Source organism: Schistocerca nitens, chromosome 1 (genome assembly GCF_023898315.1).
Source record: "Schistocerca nitens isolate TAMUIC-IGC-003100 chromosome 1, iqSchNite1.1, whole genome shotgun sequence".
NCBI classification, from domain to species: Eukaryota; Metazoa; Arthropoda; class Insecta; order Orthoptera; family Acrididae; genus Schistocerca; species Schistocerca nitens.
In genome coordinates this window covers 336,319,939-336,334,669 of record NC_064614.1, presented here as the reverse complement: position 1 = coordinate 336,334,669, position 14,731 = coordinate 336,319,939, and positions in this window count along the sequence as shown.

Sequence of the window (14,731 nt, the reverse complement as noted above, 5' to 3'; positions counted from 1 at the left end):
TTGAATATACAATGGCACGTGAGACACCATCTCCACGCTGCGAAGGTAGGACAGGACAGTATTTCATAACTTCTACTTGGGAACCCCATTCGCAAGGCTGTATTCCTACAACATATCGAACAGGGGACTACTGGAAGCGCCACCGTGGTAGTGTAGCGAACTACGAAGCATCATAACGGGCAGTAGACTACTACATGAGCTCACGTATCGTGTAGACGTAGAGCAGATAGCGGCTCTAAACATTACAATATTTGCACAGTATTTATTGCCTTCACACCTGCATCATTTGAAGAACAGATGTGCATGTGTACGAAGAATACTGCAACCACGAAAGAAAAAATTAAATGATCCTGATTAATGGAGAATTTAGGAGAAATGTTGAGGCAACTGTTGTCTTGTGTGCCGAGCGTTTTCCAGAGGAAGTTCCAAAAGAAAACGATGGAATAATGTTACACGAGAAGCTAATGAAATAGCTGCACTAGCGGCAGTGCGCCAGAACCAACGCACTACCCCGCAATTCCGATACCTCGGTAGGTAGTATTGTCACAATACTGCATCGTCATAAGTATCATCCATACCACGTGTCACTGCATCAAGCATTCCATGGCGTCGATTTCTACATCTATATCTACATCTACATCTACATCTACATGACTACTCTGCAATTCACATTTAAGTGCTTGGCAGAGGGTTCATCGAACCACAATCATACTATCTCTCTACCATTCCACTCCCGAACAGCGCGCGGTAAAAACGAACACCTAAACCTTTCTGTTCGAGCTCTGATTTCTCTTATTTTAATTTGATGATCATTCCTACCTATGTAGGTTGGGCTCAACAAAATACTTTCCCATTTGGAAAAGAAAGTTGGTGACTGAAATTTCGTAAATAGATCTCGCTGCGACGAAATACGTCTTTGCTTTAATGACTTCCATCCCAACTCGTGTATCATATCTGCCACACTCTCTCCCCTATTACGTGATAATACAAAACGAACTGCCCTTTTTTGCACCCTTTCGATTTCCTCCGTCAATCCCACCTGGTAAGGATCCCACACCGCGCAGCAATATTCTAACAGAGGACGAACGAGTGTAGTGTAAGCTGTCTCTTTAGTGGACTTGTTGCATCTTCTAAGTGTCCAGCCAATGAAACGCAACCTTTGGCTCGCCTTCCCCACAATATTATCTATGTGGTCTTTCCAATTGAAGTTGTTCGTGATTTTAACACCCAGGTACTTAGTTGAATTGACAGCCTTGAGAATTGTAATATTAATCGAGTAGTCGAATTCCAACGGATTTCTTTTGGTACTCATGTGGATCACCTCACACTTTTCGTTATTTAGCGTCAACTGCCACCTGTCACACCATATAGCAATCTTTTCTAAATCGCTTTGCAACTGATACTGGCCTTCGGATGACCTTACTAGACGGTAAATTACAGCATCATCTGCGAACAACCTAAGAGAACTGCTCAGGTCGTTTATATAGATCAGGAACAGCAGAGGTCCCAGGACGCTTCCCTGGAGAACACCTGATATCACTTCAGTTCTACTCGATGATTTCCCGTCTAATACTACGAACTGCGACCTTCCTGACAGGAAATCACGAATCCAGTCGCACAACTGAGACGATACCCCATAGGCCCGCAGCTTGATTAGAAGTCGCTTGTGAGGAACGGTGTCAAAAGCTTTCCGGAAATCCAGAAATACGGAATCAACCTGAGATCCCCTGTCGATAGCGGCCATTACTTCGTGCGAATAAAGAGCTAGCTGCGTTGCACAAGAACGATGTTTTCTGAAACCATGTTGATTACGTATCAATAGATCGTTCCCTTCGAGGTGATTCATAATATTTGAATACAGTATATGCTCCAAAACCCTACTGCAAACCGACGTCAATGATATAGGTCTGTAGTTCGATGGATTACTCCTACTACCCTTCTTAAACACTGGTGCTACCTGCGCAATTTTCAATCTGTAGGCACAGATCTATCGGTGAGCGAGCGGTTGTATATGATTGCTAAGTAGGGAGCTATTGTATCAGCGTAATCTGAAAGGCACCTAATCGGTATACAATCTGGACCTGAATACTTTCCCGTATCAAGCGATTTGAGTTGCTTCGCAACCCATAAGGTATCTACTTCTAAGAAACTCATGCTAGCAGCTGTTCGTGTTTAAAATTCTGGAATATTCCATTCGTCTTCCCTGGTGAAGGAATTTCGGAAAACTGCGTTCAATAACTCCGCTTTTAAGGGCACAGTCGTCGGCAACAGTACCATCGGCACTGCGCAGCGAAGGTATTGACTGCGTCTTGCCGCTTGTGTACTTTACATAGGACAAGAATTTCTTCGGATTTTCTACCAAACTTCAAGACAATGTTTCGTTGTGGAACCTGTTAAAGGCATCTCGCATTGAAGTCCGTGCCAAATTGCGCGCGTCTGTAAATTTTAGGCAATCTTCGGGATTTCGCGTTCTTCTAAACTTCGCATGCTTTTTCCGTTGCCTCTGCAACAGAGTTCAAAAAATGGTTCAAATGGCTCTGAGCACTATGGGACTTAACAGCTATGGTCATCAGTCCCCTAGAACTTAGAACTACTTAAACCCAACTAACCTAAGGACATCACACAACACCCAGTCATCACGAGGCAGAGAAAATCCCTGACCCCGAACAGAGTTCGGACCTTTTTTTGTGTACCATGGGGGATCAGTTCCATCTCTTACCAATTTATGACGTATGAATCTCTCAATTGCTGTTGCTACTATATCTTTGAATTTGAGCCACATCTTGTCTACATTTGCATAGTTAGTTCGGAAGGAATGGAGATTGTCTCTTAGGAAGGCTTCTAGTGACACTTTATCTGCTTTTTTAAATAAAATTATTTTGCGTTTGTTTCTGGTGGATTTGGAAGAAACGGCATTGAGCCTAGCTACAACGACCGGTTTTTGTTTTGTGAAAAGGCACGCCAACAAATACTACCGACCCCCACGTTACTTGCCGAGGTACTATTTTCCTATGAGACTACATTCACAAACCATGGTAGCGTTAACCAGAATAACATGCATTGATGGAGTGTAGACAATCCCCACTTGTTTCGGCAAACTGACCAACAACGTCGTTGATCGTTTGACGTATGGTGTGGCTTCATAGGAAACAAACTCACTGGTCCTTATTTTATCGACTTCACGTTGAATGGACGCAAATACCGAAACTTTCTGGAACAGGAACTACCGGTACTACTACAGGGTGTTGCCCTTGAGTTCGACAACGTATGTGGCTGCTGCATGACGGCTGTCCGTAGCATTGCGCAATTGAAGCGCGGTAGGAATTAGACCGTGTTTACACTGGTCGGTTGACCGGCAGAGGTGGCCCTGTTAATTGGCCCGCTAGTTCGCCGGATTTGACGTCGCTGGATTTCTTTCTGTGGGTATATTTAAAAGATAAGGTGTACCAACATGGGCCAACAAGCATTGAAGACATGGTCGACCGCATCAGAAACACCTGTGCTGACATTTCGGCAGAAACGCTTTTGTCCTGTATACGGTCATTTGAAATGCGGATTACTAAGTGTATTGAAGTTGGCAGTACTTCGTTTGAACACTTAGTCTAACTGGAAAAGTAGAGCAGTGTTCGCCTCGAGCTATGGCCACAGCGACGCCTCGAGTAGTCACCTATTCGACATGTCGGCGGAATAAAACGTTGCGAATTGGGTTTCCAATTAGAAGTTATGAAGTACTGTCCTGTATTACCCTCTCAGTATGGAAGTGGGGTCTCACGTGCCATTGTATATTCAGTGGCCATTGAGTAGCATGTCGTAGATTACGATTGTGTACCCATTTCTATTCCTCCGATCACAGCGCCATTTGTGGTGAAACGAAGAAAGTACTTCAGACAAAACGTTTGTAGATTTTGTCGAAGAATCCTAATGTGCAATAAAGAACGGGGGTTCCCACTGAAAATTTCAAAGCTGACCCCCGCAACCTACGCACGGGTTCGCTTGCCGGATCCAGTGTGGTATCGTTGGATGTTCTCCTTCGAGACAAACCAATTGGAATTATAACTTTTTTCCGATGTGTAGTTTTCGATATATTTCAATGTCTTCAGTTAAAATGAACACCCTGTATTCATATGGCGGTATTATCGCGTATACAAAAGGGCAGTTCATTGGACGAGCTGTCATTTGTACTCAGGTGATTCATCTGGGAAGGTTTCCGACATGATTATGGCCGCAGACTTTTAACGCAGATGGTAGTTGAAGCTAGATGCATGAGGCGTTCCATATTGGAGATCCCAGATATATAATGTCAAGAATGAGCTGAGAATACACGGACCATGACGACGATCGAGAGCAACGACGTTAGCGTAGAGTCGTCAGTGCTAACAGACAAGCGACACTGCGTGAAATGCAGAAATCTGTGGGACGCACGACGAACCTATTCGTTCGGACAGTATGGCGAAATTTGGCGTTAATGGGGAATGACAGCAGACGACCGATGCCAGCGCCTTTACTAACAGCACACCTCTCCTAGCTCGTGACCATATCGGTTGGACCTTATACGACCGAAAAACCGTGGTCTGGTGAGATGAATCCCGATTTCATTTGATAATAGCTGACGGTAGGGTGCCAGTATGGCGCAGACTCCACGAAGCCATGGACCCAAGTTATCAATAAGGCACTGTGCAAGCTGGGGGTAGCTCCATAATGGTGTGGGCTGTGTTTACATGGAATGGACTGGGTCTTCTGGCCCAACTGAACCGATCATTTATTATGTTAGGCTGTTTCGAGACCATTTGCAGTCATTCGTAGATTTCATGATCCCAAACAACGTTAGAAATGTTATGGACTACGCCTTGTCACCGGGCCATAATTGTTCGTCAATGGTTTGAAGAAGAGTCTGGAGAATTCGAGAGATTGATTTGGCCACGCAGATCGTCCGATATGTGTACCGTGGAATATTTTTGGAATTAATCGAGAGGTCAGATCGTGAACAAAATCCTTCACCGGAAATGATTATAGTGGCAGCATAGCTCAATATTTCATCAGAACACTTTCAACTACTTGTTGAGTCCCTGCCAGGTTGAGGTGCTGCATTACTCTGGACAAAAGAAGGTCCCACACATTATTAGGAAGTCCCCCATAGGTTTTTTCCGCTCAGTGTGTAGGTACTAACAATTTAAACATGTTTATTTACATTGCTAAAACATTTATTTTGATGATTTAATTTAAAAGTTGTATAGTTTTTGAGAGTAAGCTATAGAATTTAGATTACTTATTAAAAAGTCTCCACAGCAACAGACAGGTCAAATGAATGTCTTCATCGTTGCTAATACGCAGAAAACATTGTTTTACAACAACACAAAATTTCACAACTGACAAACTCTGTAATTACAGAATGTATTTTATTACTAACGTGTATCTGGGTCTTTTCATTAATCTAAAACGGTAATAACAAATAGATTTTACTGCAGTAATTTTATAAATATTTGTTTTAGTATTTGTTTATGTTCGTTGTTTGTACTTTCGGATATAAAATATGAATCATGACATTTTAGCGACAGATTATCATAACTACGTTCAAAGCACGCGAGCAAACTAGAATTGACCTGACAGCCCTGTCAGGGGCTTCGCGTATACATCGCGGATTAGTAGGCCTATTGGTTACTCCGGATCGCTAAGATATCGAATTCACTAAGGGAGTTTCGCTGCAGTATAGAATACAGACAGACTATAAATATAGTAACGGTTCTCACAAGAGACGCTGATCGAATCACAGTTCATGTCGACACTAAATAATGACAGTTTTATGATATGTACCTACCGTGTTGCATGTCGAATTAGCGTTTTGACTAAAACCGTCTTGCCGTTTTGCTAGCAGACAACTGTGATTTGAACTCGTATATGTCTGATACTTAAGTTGATGCCAACTTTGGGATAGAACATCAGCGACATGGTGGATAGCGTAATTATAATGTACACATAATCCTATATGCTGTGTCGGTGTTCACTTTGCTCCGCTGAAAGTCCTTGCTTGATAACAGTAAAGATGGGAAAACAGTGGTTAGAAATTAAACCGTATGTCATTTCTGTGGGTAACTAGAAAGATACGTCACCAACAGAAAAGGATTCTGATGCTACCCAAAATCTAACATTTTCACCTACTTAGAATAAAACAGTTACTGCTCTCACAGCATGAGACTGTCACCTGTATCCGTATAGCAGTTAGACACGGAACCCTCCCAGCAATGAATGTACATCAATAATGTCACAGATCAACAAGAAATGTTTGGGGAGCCTGCAACACAAGTTCACTTTTATCATAGTTTGTCTTCGAAGACTCCTCCGGAATTTCTTCGGATGCATAAGTGTTAAACTCTTTCACGTTTCATATCTTACAGTCCCAATGACTACATACTGTGTAGTCATCGGAATAATCCCTGTCGTATGTACTAGCAGTTTATAATGCCTTCCGAAATGTTCAGGGTTTATTTATCTGCGGAATTTTGAAATATCTTGTTCACATAATCATAATTAATAAAGTATAAATGCATTCCACTCAGCTAGATATGGTTTCACTTAACACAATAAAGATGCTTGAGGTGTCCCAAAGGCTGTACGATAACCAGAATTTCGTCTCAATACCCGTTGTTAGACATAACACGTTTCTCACCGCGAGGTTAAATTTGTTTCTATGATATTTCGTATTGTTCATGTGATTCATTGCAGGCTGACTATAACTTTCAACAGTTATGAAAAGGAAATATAATTGGCGTGTAATTTCATTACAGTGCAATGCGTTATTAATTAACAAGTATCATACAGTACTGTATATTGTTCTCTGCTCTCTGGAATAGCAAGTATTTGTTTCCGATACAATTCACGTTCCATAGGATTAAACCCCAAATCATCGAATCATTAAAGTAACAAACTCCCATGTACAAGTCGGCTTTTTTACATTTTCTTTTCAAATCAGTTAGCGTCTTAAATGTTTGACGTTACGCATGTAAGCCAGAAACATTTTAGAAAAGGTAGAAATTACTTATCAAGTTTGTTAGAAGTCGCTAAATGCTCTCATTATCAAACACAGAAGGGATAGTGAGTACTTTGCTATCAATTTTGTGTAAACCCTAATTTTTGAAGCATCTCAATATTTGTTACGTAATAGGTCCCGAACTATGTATCGTATAATGATGTAACTTTGCAAGCATGTTCTGAAATATATGTTAACACTGTCCGGAAAATGTGTTGCGAATAGAGTTGTTAGGAAAGAAATAGTAAATTAAAACATCATACGTGAGGCAGGACTTAGCGATAAACTTTTTTTCTCATTTAGTGGAAGCTTTCAGCAAGAAGAAGTTTTGCTAAGGTTTGAAATTATGTGTGGAGTCCACTGAAACTCCGTAAGTGCTATCATTCTCCAATTATGGATCAATATAGTACGGGGATTTGTGCGCCGTTAATTACGCTTCATCAGAGCTTTTGGCTCTGGCTAACCATACTACATCTGCAGCAGCAGTTTGAGCAGCAGCTGCACCCCAGTGGCACAACGAACTGTTACAAATCGGTTACTTCAAGGAAAATACCGAGCCAGACGCCCTGTAGTGTGCATTCCACTCACCACAAACCACCGCCGTTGGTGACTTCAGTGGTGCCAAGTGAGAGCTCGATGGAGGGTATGGTGGAGTCTGTTGTGTTTTCTGGTGAAAGCTGGTTCTGCCTTGGTGCCAGTGATGGCCAAGTATTGGTTAAAACGAGGCCGGTTGAGAACCTGCAACCAACCTATCTGCGCGCTAGGCACATTGGACCTACACCTGGAGTTATAATCTGAGCTGCAATTTTTTATGTGACAGCAGGAGCACTCTCGCGGTTTTCCCATGCACCCTGACTGCAAATTTGTACGTTAATCTGGTGATTAGACCTGGATTGCTGCCATTCATGAACAGCATTCCAGGAATTATTCTCCAGCAGTATACAGCTAACCCATATAGCATGTTGTGACCCAAAATATACAGTGTCGACACGTTGACTTGGCCCACTCGATCACCAGATCTGTCTCCAAAGGAACAGAATGGAACATCATCTGACGAAAACTGTAGCGTGATTCACAAAAAGCATTAACCGCCCTTTATTGACCAAGTGCAATAGGAAAGGAACGCCATGCCGCACCAGACATCCAGCACCGGTGAAACACAATGCATGCAAGTCTGCAAGCTGGCCTTCAACGTTCTGGCAGTTATACAGGTTATTAATGCACCAGAATTTGACATTTGCAGTAGCTTATCTCGCGCTTACATTAACCTGTGGGCGGACATTACTAATCGCTTAAATAATGTTACCTAGACAAATGTATTCCCGAAATTTCATTACTGTACATTAATTACTATTTGATGTTGCGATGTTTTTCCGTCAGATTACTTGTCTTACTGTGTTAAACTCTTAACAGACCTTAAGAGTAGATTAGGGAGGAATTATAAATTATAAATGAAGTATTGAAGTTTTTGTTGATCCTGGAAGCCATTAGGTAGGCAACTTGCAACTGGTCACCACGCCCCGGTTTATCCATTTAGTAATACAGGTTTCTTGACTCAAACGACTGCAGACCCATCACTTTCCTTTATGGCAGAATAAAGCTCGCTGCAAGAGAGCATGGAAGCAGGTTAGTTCAGAAGTGGCCAGATGCAGTTACAACAGGCGCTACGTTCTGATATGGCAAGTACTGGCTCCAAGGTTGCAACCGAGATGAGGCACCAGATGGCTAATAGCATACATGCAGCAGAAAGGCAGTGACTGCACCCTCGCTTCAGCCTAGTTGCTTCACATACCAGCTGTGGTGTGTTGTGCTCCGTCAAACAGGTCACTCACTGTCTGTAAGCCACCATTTCCCCCTAGGAGGATCTACGACGGTCTACGAGTTTATGTCAAGTCCGATGCTGTGGACAGCATCCTCCAGCCGGCCGGCCACCTGGGTGCTTACGTCACGTGCTGCTGGCCTCCTACCCTGGGGGCGACCTTCCAACCCAGCCACTAAGAGGCTATCGCTTGTGTGGGCAAACTCATTGCTGCCTGCGTGGGCACACACTGATGCTGCTGTGAACCCTCTGTATATGCTGGGACCATGACGTCATTCAACGCGCCTCACGAGGAGAACACGTGTCTCGACTTACCAGTAGATACTTAATCTTTTCTAAGAAAACGAGCCGGCCGGAGTGGCCGAGCGGTTCTAGGCGCTTCAGTCTGGAACCGCGCGACCGCTACGGTCGCAGGTACGAATCCTGCCTCGGGCATTGATGTGTGTGATGTCCTTAGGTTAGTTAGGTTTAAGTAGTTCTAAGTTCTAGGGGACTGATGACCTCAGATGTTAAGTCCCATAGTGATCAGAGCCATTTATTTTTTAAGAAAACGATCATCAAAGTTCCCAACATAACTTAAATGCCTTTTAGGCACACTTAGAACAGCCCATTTGGTGGCACAATGGCTAACGTCGCGCTCTTTCATTTTTGCGTCCCGTTTTCGAAACTTCGTTATTGTTTTTATTTATTTCATTTTACTTTCTCATTTATCTACCAATCCAACGGCCTTGCCGTTGTGATAAAACAGGTCCCGTCAGATCACCGAAGTTAACCGCTGCGGCCTGGGCTGACATTTGGATGGGTGACCATCCGATCTGCCGAGCACTGTTGGTCAGTGGGGTGCACTCAACCCTGGTGAGGCAAAGTGAGGAGCTACTTGATTGAGAAGTAGCGGCTCCGGTCTCGTAAACTGACATACGGCCGGGAGAGCCGTGTGCTGACCACATGCCCCTCCATATCCGCATCCAGTAATAGCTGTGGTCTGAGGATGACACGCCGTCCGGTCGGTTCCGTTGGGCCGTCATGGCCTGTTCGGACGGAGTTTATTTTAGTTTATCTACCAATGTCCGTAAAAGGTTACTATGCGAATATTTCTGATCAGTTTAGGGGATTTATTCACTGAAGCGCCAAAGTAACTGATGTAGGCATGCATAGTCAAAAACAAAGGTATATAAACAGGAAGAATACTGCGCTGCGGTCGGCAACTCCTATATCAGACAACGAGTGTCTGGCGCAGTTGTTAGATCGGTGAATGCTGATACAATGGCAGGATATCAAGGTTTAAGTAAGTTTGAACGTAGTGTTACAGTCGGCACACCAGCGACGGGACACAGCATCTCCGAGGTAGCGATGAAGTGGGGACTTTCCCGTACGACAATTTCACGGATTTACCGTGAATATCAGGAATCCGTTAAAACTTCAAATCGCTGCGGCTGGAAAAGGATCCTGCAAGAATGAAACCAACGACAACTGCAGAGAAAAGTTCAAGGTGGTAGAAGTGCAACGCTTCCGCAGACTGCTACAGATGGCAATGCTGGGCCATCAACAAGTGTCGGCGTCGAACCATTCAGGGAAACTTCATCGATATGGGCTTTCGGAGCCGAAGGTACACTCGTGTGCCCTTGATGAGTGCACGACACAAAGATTTATGCCTCACCAGTGCCCCTAAACACCGACATTGTACTGTTAATGAATGGAAACATATTGCTTGGTCGGACGAGTCTCGTTTCAAATTGTATCGAGCGGATGGGCATGTACGGGTATGGAGACCACTTCATGAATCATGGACCCTGAATATCAGCAGGGGCTGTTCATGCTGGTGGAGGTTCTGTAATCCGTACTCTTACGGATTTGTCGACAGCCCTGCAGGATTCATGGTGTTAGTTCCCTCCAGCACTACTTCAGTCGAGTCCATACCATGCCGTGTTGCGGCACCTCTGCGTGCTCGCGGGGCCCCTACACGCTGTTAGGCAGGTGTACCAGTTTCTTTGGCTCTCAGTGTATAATATAAGTGTTGTGGCATTTTCAATGGCTACAATCTCTTCAAATACGCATATTATTGAATTCTATTCTTATATCATAATTCATATGTTTATTCATCAGAAATATTTGGTGCATTCTCTGAAATGATGCCGATCGTAGAAACATTCGAAACATAGCAATTCTGAAGAATACGTGAATCGTGTGAAGGTAAGTTTACCCACAGTGACATTTCATCGTACGACTGTTACTCTGCAAAGGAACATCGTTAACATTGCTGAAGATCTCACACTTTGGCAGTAATTTCGCGGCAAATCACGCGTGACGGATGACTTTTACTAAATCTGGCGCTTATAATTGATTATGTCCCGATATACACCGGAGGAATTTCTACGAAGACAATTTCAAATAAATTTTCCTTCATTTATGGTCTTTTGTTTTTAATTGATTGACCATAGAATTTGTAGATGATTAGGGACAATTTTGTTTCAGTAAACATTGGGAATCATTCATGTAATAAACTTCTTTGGACATGGTTAAATAAAGAATAAACAGAAATTTAAAAAAAATAATAAACGCGTTTCGAACATTAGGTGCAAATTTAAGAGGCCGCTACGCTAGCAACCGCTCCGTTTGAGCTGCTTGATCGCTAAAAGGCACATAAAGTACAACGAAAACTTCAACCGTCTTTTTCTCAGAAACCGCTTTTTTATCTGTGGATAAGCCGATTTTGACTTCTCTTCCACCGAGCGACGTTTTTGGGAAATCTCATTACGGCACCTACCGTGTTAATGCGGACATGTCTCGTCCGGTACAGCGAAGCAGACTTCAGCGCGCAGTGCAAGCAGGCTGCTTGTCATCCGCTGCTGCAGGGTCGCTGTCATCATCACTCTACCGACCAAGCAATTGAGTAATAAATGAATGTTCCAACAGTGCTTTCATGTTGACACATCGGACGATTGCCAGGCATCCACGCACCACTTCACTGCCTCTCTGTGCAGGGTCTCGCACTACTTGCTTCCTCATACCAACAACTCTGTTCCGCTACGTACCTTTAGTGGCCACGCATGGCCAGCCATTTCAAGTAGTGTCAGACTCCGCATTTACCACATAAGGTATTAATAAAGTGTTTGAAATGACTGATAATTAGTCATGTCACTAATGATAACACAGAGATCTGCCCTGCAGAAATGTTGTAAATTTTAGCAGTCTAGTTAGATAAGTGCAGACAAATGCAGATACATCTAAGGGAACAGTGGTTGTGGGAACAAACCAAGCAGATGTAGGCCAGAAAATAAATTCTGGGGTGAAGATTACACCTTTGCACAGTATAATTACTCCAAATTATGCGGAGGAGAGGCAGAAAAAATTTTAGGAGTGAGTGGCTAAAAACAATCGCTGGTGTATTTCTTCGTCTATAAGGAACATGAGGGTTTTGGAAAGGCTTTAAAGAAAGGAAAAAGATAGTAACTACATGGAAGCAGAAAGTAAGAAGAAAAAAGTTAATAGTGTACTTTTAGTTGATGTGCGCAGGGTACAAACGTTGTAGAGGCTGAGGTTGTGTAGAGTCCCAGGCCAGATGTGCAGGGAGGTACAGGCTCCGACGATGTTCGTGTCATGCAGCGTGGAACTACGGGTGGTAAATTGTTTGCAAATACTGCGGAGAATGTAAAGGAAGTTGTTGATAATGTTAATTGTATTGCAGACGTTGTTAATAATGAGGTGGTGCAGGCACTTTTATTTCGGAAGGACGCAGGTTCATCACCACCTGTGATTGTACCAGCTCCTCAGAACCAGGAAAGAAAAAGGAAAAACGCTTGTGACACTACTGATGGGGTCGACGTGGCTAAATCCTTACGCAAAGGTGTGTATGATGATCTGGAGATTCACAAGAGTGATGACACTTGCAACATAATACGATTGGAGGTAAGAGGGGATGTCATTTAAAAACTGGCCTTTCGTGATGCACTGTGGAGCTTTGGAAACATTCTTCCAGCTTGGGGAAACCCTCGTCAGTGATAAACAGCCGCAAGGTTCGTCTGCCATGAAGGGACAAACAATTAATCTGCAGGCGAAATCACTAAAGTAAAGTAGTACCGCAAGCTGCAAGGAAACAACATGACAAGGAGGAGTCAGTGTGTGATTAGCATTACGGCGAGGGAACTACGTGGAACTACCCGTCAACGTACTGCGTGTGGTAGTACCGTATGTGGTTTATATGTGAGCATAGTCTCAAGGGTGTGGTTTCTGGGAAAATATAAGGGAATCTCTTGCAGTGTTAGTAACGTTTATGAATGAATAACGAGGGAAGCAGTCACACCGAAGTAGTGCATTTATGGAGAGCAAGTGCAGCAGTACCAAGATAAACAGCACCGTACACTCGTAACCATAAGTGTCACTGCCTCTGACTGCTTTGGTGGCCTTGTGTATGTTAGGCCAAGACACTCCAATCCGCGTGAACGGTCATTGGATCAACTGCCGATGGACTGTATTACACGTAGCCAATAAGGAATAGTTTACTGAAATTTTAAATAGACCCTGTTAGATAATCGTAAGGAATTTATTGAGTAAATCTATTTATTGTCAAACAGTTGTTAGGGGATGAGTCAGTAGTAAATAATCTGGTAATATTACTTAGCTAGTCTATAAGTGATAATTGGGTGGACCAAATCACATAATTACCAATTTGTAGGATGTATGTCGAGCGTTTAGAGAATTACCGTGAACTGAGATCCAGATGTAGGATCTACCATTGTTTTATGACATGGCTGAGTAAACATCTGTGCCACAGCTAATGGGAGGGGCCATGGAAGCTGGCAAGATCAGAGCCAGCCAGACGCATTTAGAACAGGTACTACCTGCTGATACGGCAGGTACTGGTTGATTACGAGGTCTACACGCTGCAACCAAAAGGAGGCACCAGGGGTGCAATACCATTGACGCAGCACAAAGGCAGATCTACTGCAAACTGGGTGACTTAGCTTCAGCCCGAGCTTACGTATAGAACCGATGCAGTAGCAAACCCAGAACGGTCTAAATCTGTATAAATACTCGATATTTTTAGTTAAAGTGATCCCAATTTGCTAGCCACCAGTCCCGAGAGTGGACGAAAGACGGTGTACGGGTACGCCTCCAGACTCCGCCGCTGCCAGTTGCAAACCTGCTGCAGACCTGTTGCAGACCAGTCCGATGCTGTGATGTCTTGACACTGATACGGAGGATGACTACCAGGCTGCCATGCACCACTTCCCTGCTTCCTGAAATTAACAGGTCGGTACCACCATCCAACACAGTGGTTAGCATACTGGACTCGCACTCGGGAGGACGACGGTTCAAAACCGCGTCTGGGCGTCCAGATTTAGGTTTTACGTGGTTTCCCTAAATCGTTTCAAGCAAATACCGGGATGGTTCCTATGAAATGGCACGGCCGATTTCCCATCCTACCCCTAATCCGATGGCACAGATGACCTCGCTGTTTGGTCGTCTCCCCGGAATCAACCAACAACCAATCCCAACACAGTGACTACCTACTCTTAGCCAGTATAAGGCACCGATGACCTCGCTGTTTGGTCGTCTCCCCGGAATTAACCGACAACCAATCCCAACACAGTGACCATACATTCCTAGCCAGTATAAGGCACCGATGACCTCACTGTTTGGTCGTCTCCCCGGAATTAACCGACAACCAATCCCAACACAGTGACCATACATTCCTAACCAGTATAAGGCACCGATGACCTCACTGTTTGGTCGTCTCCCCGGAATTAACCGACAACCAATCCCAACACAGTGACCATACATTCCTAGCCAGTATAAGGCACCGATGACCTCACTGTTTGGTCGTCTCCCCGGAATTAACCGACAACCAATCCCAACACAGTGACCATACATTCCTAGCCAGTATAAGG